Genomic DNA, 6,867 nt, shown 5'->3' with positions numbered 1-6,867 from the left:
CACAGCCCTGTTGGACAGTGACAAATGCCACCCTGCTGTGCCTAATCACCAGGCGCCCATCGGCACTAGCATGTCCCTAGCATGACATCCCGCCCCACAAACACACAGGTCAAGGTCCAAAAGAATAAAGACATTTCAAATGTCATATTATGTCTATATACAGTGTTATAGTGATGTGCAAATAATTAAAGTACAAATGGGAAAATAAATAAATACGGGTTGTATTTACAATGGTGTTTATTCTTCACTGGTTGCCCTTTTCTTGTGGCAACAGGTCACACATCTTGTTGCTGTGATGGCACACTGTGGTATTTCACCCAGTAGATAAGGGAGTTTATCAAAATTGGGTTTGTTTTCGAATTCTTTGTGGATCTGTGTAATCTGAGGGAAATCTGTGTCTCTAATATGGTCATACATTTGGCAGGAGGTTAGGAAGTGCAGCTCAGTTTCCACCTCCATTTTGTGGGCAGTGTGCACATAGCCTGACTTCTCTTGGGAGCCAGGTCTGCCTATGGCAGCCTTTCTCAATAGCAAGGCTATGCTCACTGAGTCTGTACATAGTCAAAGATTTCCTTAAATCTGGGTCAGTCACAGTGGTCAGGAATTCTCCCACTGTGTACTCTCTGTTTAGGGCCAAATAGCATTCTAGTTTGCTCTGTTTTTTAAAATTCTTTCCAATGTGTCAAGTAATTCTCTTTTCGTTTTCTCATGATTTGGTTGGGTCTAATTGTGTTGTTGTCCTGGGGCTCTGTGGGGTCTGTTTGTGTTTGTGAACAGAGCCCCAGGACCAGCTTGCTTAAGGGACTCTTCTCCAAGTTCATCTCTCTGTAGGTCATGGCTTTGTTATGGAAGGTTTGGGAATCGCTTCCTTTTAAGTGGTTATAGAATTTAACGTCTCTTTTCTGGATTTTGATAATTAGCGGGTATCGGCCTAATTCTGCTCTGCATGCATTATTTGGTGTTTTTCGTTGTACACTGAGGATATTTTTTGCAGAATTCTGCATGCAGTCTCAATTTGGTGTTTGTCCCATTTTGTGAATTCTTGGTTGGTGAGCGGACACCAGACCTCACAACCATAAAGGTCAATGTGTTCTATAACTGATTCAAGTATTTTTAGCCAGATCCTAATTGGGATGTCGAATTTTATGTTCCTTTTGATGGCATAGAAGGCCCTTCTTGCCTTGTCTCTCAGATCATTCACAACTTTGTGGAAGTTACCTGTGGCGCTGATGTTTAGGCTGAGGTATGTATCGTTTTTTGTGTGCTCTAGGGCAACAGTGTCTAGATGGAATTTGTATTTGTGGTCCTGGCAACTGGACCTTTTTTGGAACACCATTATTTTTGTCTTACTGAGATTTACTGTCAGGGCCCAGGTCTGACAGAATCTGTGCAGAAGATCTAGGTGCTGCTGTAGGCCCTCCTTGGTTGGTGACAAGGAGGGCCAACAGCAGGACGGCCTCTCTCTGTCTCTCTCTGATGCTTGTCTTAATAGTTTGATGCTAATTTTGGTGGGTTGCATAGTTCTTGCCTTCTTGGTGTGGTCATATGAAAATGCTTGTGGCGTTCATTCCCGTCAGCGTAGACTGCTAATGACTGACCAGCTACTCTGCTGATTAAAATGTGCTGCCCTTGTGTTTCCACCGTGTCCAAGTGCTCCATCCATGTATTTGTCCAACGCCTGATACTCAAACAGCCTCACAAAGGCCCTCCATTGTATGAATAGGGGAAGCATATATTTTTTAGAAACACATCTTCTAAAGACAGAAGTAAATGCAATAGAGAAACCAGTGTGCTCTTTTGCATGGTCAGGCCATGCCCCAGAAGTTAACTGGAAGTGTCCCAAATTGGCCTTTATTAGGATGTTAACATGTTTTACTGCTGCATTCTAATGGCTGTCGATCTGATTCTGAAGGACATGACTCTGGACTAGATGAACTGGCCTACATTCAGTTTATGTATCGCCCCATCTCCAGGTATTTTGGGGCCATAGAGCTGTTATTTCTGTCCTCAAATCACCCACAGTGGCGAGACTGTTAGGCATACATTGTCTTCATAAAGTATTCACACCCCTCAACTTTTTCCACATTTTATTGTTATAAAGTATTTAATTGTAATTTTTTGTCAATGATCTACACAAAATATTATAATGTCAAAGTGGAAGAAAAATGTATAACATCAAAAAATTAAATAACACTGATATATCTTGATTAGATAAGTATTCAACCCCCTAATCAATACATTTTATAATCATCTTTGGCAGCGATAACAGCTGTGAGTCTTTCTAGCTAAGTCTCTACGAGCTTTGCACACCTGGATTGTGCAACATTTTCCCTTTTTTTTTTTTTTTTTTTTTGTTCTTCAAGATCTGTCAAGTTGGTTGTTGATCATTGCTAGACAGCCATTTTCAAGTCTGGCCATAGATTTTCAAGCTAATTCAAAACTGTAACTAGGCTACTCAGGAACATTTAATGTCGTCTTCGTAAGCAACTCCAGTGTATATTTGGCTTTGTGTTTTAGGTAATTGGCCTGCTGAAAGGTGAATTTGTCTCCCAGTGTCTGTCTGGAAAGCAGACTGAATCATGTTTCCTCAAGGATTTTGCCTGTGCTTGGCTCTATTCCATTTATCCCCAAAAACTCCCAAGTCCTTGCTGACGACAAGCATACCCATAACATGATGCAGCCACCACCATGCTTGCAAATATGAAGTGGTATTCAGTGATGTTTGATTTGCCCCAAACATAACTCTTTGTATTCAGGACAAAAAGTTCATTTCTTTGCCACACTTTTTGCAGTATTACTTTAGTGCTTATTGCAAACAGGAATGCATGTTTTGGAATATTTTATTCGTTACATGCTTCCTCCTTTTCACTCTGTCATTTATGTTAGTATTGTGGAGTACCTACAATGTTGATCCATCCTCAGTTATCTCCTATCACAGCCATTTAAACTGTTTTAAAATACCCATTGGCCTCATGGTGAAATCCCTAAGTGGTTTCCTTCCTCTTCGGCAACTGAGTTAGGAAGGACATCTTATCTTTTGTAGTGACTGGGTGTATTGATACACCACCCAAAGTGTAATTAATAACTGTACAATGCTCAAAGGGATATTCAATGTCTGCTTTATTTTTTATTTCTTTGCACATCTAACAATAAGTACCCTTCTTTCCGAACCATTGGAAAATCTCCCTGGTCTTTGTAGTTGAAACTATGTTTGAAATTCACTGCTCGACTGAGAGACCTTACAGATAATTGTATGTGTGGGGTACAGAGATGAGGTAGTCGTTTTAAAAATCATGTTAAACACTATTATTACACAGGGTGAGTCCATGCACCTAATGTGACTTGTTGAGCACATTTCTACTCCTGAACTTATTTAGGCTTGCCATAACAAAAGGGTTGAATACTTATTGACTCAAGTAATTTCAGCTTTTCATTTTGAATTAATTATGGGTTGACACAAAATCTCAATCCATTTTAAATTGGGGCTGTAATGCAACACAATGTGGAAAAGGTTAAGGGGTGTGAATACTTTCTGAAGACACTGTATATTATATTTTCTGTCTGCTCTTGACCTGTTTGACTCTGGTTGAGCCACACAGTCTGGGGCACTTGGTGCTGTTGGAACTGGAATGAAGACATTTTGGTCTGGAGGGTTCGGTCTTGTCTTGACAGCTGAACTAGTCAGACCTAAAATCTCAACCACAGGAGTCCTCCAGGCAGTCCACAGAGACTACACTACACTGCACTACACTACACTACACTGCACTACACTACACTACACTACACTGCACTGCACTGCACTGCACTGCACTGCACTGCACTACACTACACTACACTACACTACACTACACTACACTACACTACACTCACTGCACTGCACTGCACTGCACTGCACTGCACTGCACTGCACTGCACTGCACTGCACTGCACTGCACTGCACTGCCTGCACTGCACTGCACTGCACTGCACTGCACTGCACTGCACTGCACTGCACTGCACTGCACTGCACTGCACTGCACTGCACTGCACTGCACTGCACTGCACTGCACTGCACTGCACTGCACTGCACTGCACTGCACTGCACTGCACTGCACTGCACTGCACTACACTACACTACACTACACTACACTACACTACACTACACTACACTACACTACACTACACTACACTACACTACACTACACTACACTACACTACACTACACTACACTACACTACACTACACTACACTACACTACACTACACTACACTACACTACAATTAAAGATCCAGACCTGGGGCTGCGTCCCAAATGGCACTCTATTCACTATATAGTTCACTACTTTTAACCAGGGTATATGGGAAGGGTAGTGATATGGGAAGGGTAGTGCACATAGGGAATAGGATGCCATTTCAGACACAGCCCTAGACGGTCTGTAACCTCTCAATCTCTTGCACTGTGAGGACAGGGCCTAGAAATCCACAGCAGCCGGAACCCCCCAACCCCCTAACCCTATCCTCACCCCACCTCAGAATCCCTCCTGCTCAAAATGTATTACACTCTAACTTCAGACCCCTCAGCACCCCTCTCTTCCACTAAAAGCGCATTCATCTTCTTAAAATGGAGCAACACCCCCCCCCCCCCCCCCCCCCCACTCTCCTCAGTCCCCCACATGATGGTAGGGGACAGAAGCAGCAGTGAAAGATTCCATTCCAGCAAGTTAAGGCCTGACTGAGACTATGGACCTCCACCCTTCTCCCTTAAATCTTATAGGGAACCCAGCTACTCTTAGCCCTGTCTATAGACCTCCTCCCTTAAATCTTATAGGGAACCCAGCTACTCTTAGCCCTGTCTCTAGACCTCCTCCCTTAAATCTTATAGGGAACCCAGCTACTCTTAGCCCTGTCTATAGACCTCCTCCCTTACATCTTATAGGGAACCCAGCTACTCTTAGCCCTGTCTATAGACCTCCTCCCTTACATCTTATAGGGAACCCAGCTACTCTTAGCCCTGTCTATAGACCTCCTCCCTTAAATCTTATAGGGAACCCAGCTACTCTTAGCCCTGTCTATAGACCTCCTCCCTTACATCTTATAGGGAACCCAGCTACTCTTAGCCCTGTCTATAGACCTCCTCCCTTACATCTTATAGGGAACCCAGTTACTCTTAGCCCTGTCTATAGACCTCCTCCCTTAAATCTTATAGGGAACCCAGCTACTCTTAGCCCTGTCTATAGACCTCCTCCCTTATATCTTATAGGGAACCCAGCTACTCTTTGCCCTGTCTATAGACCTCCCTTACATCTTATAGGGAACCCAGCTACTCTTAGCCCTGTCTATAGACCTCCTCCGTTCTGTCATATAACAAAACCTTTCCACCCCCCCTCCCCCTCTTCCTTTTCTATGTCTTATAGGAAACCCTCACCGCCCAGCTTTCTTATGGTTAACCCTTGCCACTCATCGTTCCCTCCCCCATCGCTATATATCTTATAACGTTAGCGAAACCTTCGCCGCGCAGGTTTCTTGGGAGTGAAAGGGTTAATGGAATGCAGGTAATCTGGAGACAGGAGGGGGCGGCTGGCTGTGTCGAGTTGTGAAATATTGCAAAGGAAACCCTATAGGGGCCTTTCTGTTCTATAGGTTACGAGCCAGCAGCCTGCCTTGTCCCGTACCTGCTCTAGTAACTGAGACTGAGCTGTGGTGTGTGTGTGTGTGTGTGTGTGTGTGTGTGTGTGTGTGTGTGTGTGTTTATAAGCACTGCTCAGGGTAATGCATCATAGAGGACCGTAATTGCTCTTAATGTTTTAAGTCGTCTCCTTCCTCCTGTAGGGCTGCCAGCCTGCCACATTCATAGTAGAAAAGTAACTGCAGACTTCATCCACCGCAGCCCTCCTCTTCTCCCTCTTTCCTCTCTTTTTTTCTTACTACCTTCTTCCCACTCTCCCTCTGCTGGGGGTCTATTCCACAGCCCTGGCCCCTTCTTTAACCAGCACCATGTGTGCCTGTGTGGAGCGTTGCACCTCTGTGTGTGTGTGGATACGGTATCTGTGTGGCTGTGCACATGTATGGTGGGGGTGCTGGGGCATGATGGCAGTGAAGGGTGGGGGTGCTGGGGCATGATGGCAGTGAAGGGTGGGGGTGCTGGGGCATGATGGCAGTGAAGGGTGGGGGTGCTGGGGCATGATGGAAGTGAAGGGTGGGGGAGGTAGAGTACCAGTACCTATCAGGTTGCCAGCCCTGTCAGCTCTCCCAGTTCTGCCGCTCCAGAGGAACTAGATCCAGAGAGCTCCAGAGGCCAGAGGAGTTAGACCCAGAGAGACCCAGAGAGACCCAAAGGCCAGGAGAGCTAGATCCAGAGACCAGGGCAGAGTGCTCAGACCCTGGGGGGAATTCTCGCTGTCTCTCCTGATCCTGTATGTACGATACAACCTGCCTGGAATGTTTAGAGAAGCTACTCAGTTTAACACTGTTCACCTAACAACCGAAGTCAGCCTGCAGGTGCCCGGCCCGCCACAAGGAGTTGCTAGAGTGCGATGAGCCAAGTAAAGCCCCCCCCCCCGGCCAAACCCTCCCCTAACCTGGACAATTGTGCGCCGCCCTATGGGACTCGCGGTCACGGCCGGTAGTGACACATCCCGCGATTGAACCCGGGTCTGTAGTGACGCCTCAAGCGCTGCGATGCAGTGCCTTAGAACGCTGCGCCACTCGGGAGGCCCAGTTATAGGTTTCTACAGGCTTCTGTGTCCTCATGAGAATATGTAGAGAAAGTATAGACTGAGCATTCCAGAAAGTAGGCGGGTAACATTTACAGTAGCAACAACAAATTCAAAGGGCTAGTATTTGCATATAAGAAGATGGCTGTATTATGTAATGTGTCCGATGGGAATAT

The sequence above is a fragment of the Coregonus lavaretus genome (assembly GCF_964263955.1).
Source record: "Coregonus lavaretus genome assembly, contig: HAP1_SCAFFOLD_2885, whole genome shotgun sequence".
NCBI classification, from domain to species: domain Eukaryota; kingdom Metazoa; phylum Chordata; class Actinopteri; order Salmoniformes; family Salmonidae; genus Coregonus; species Coregonus lavaretus.
The sequence above is the reverse complement of the archived record's forward strand: the minus strand, read 5'-3'. Positions refer to the sequence as shown.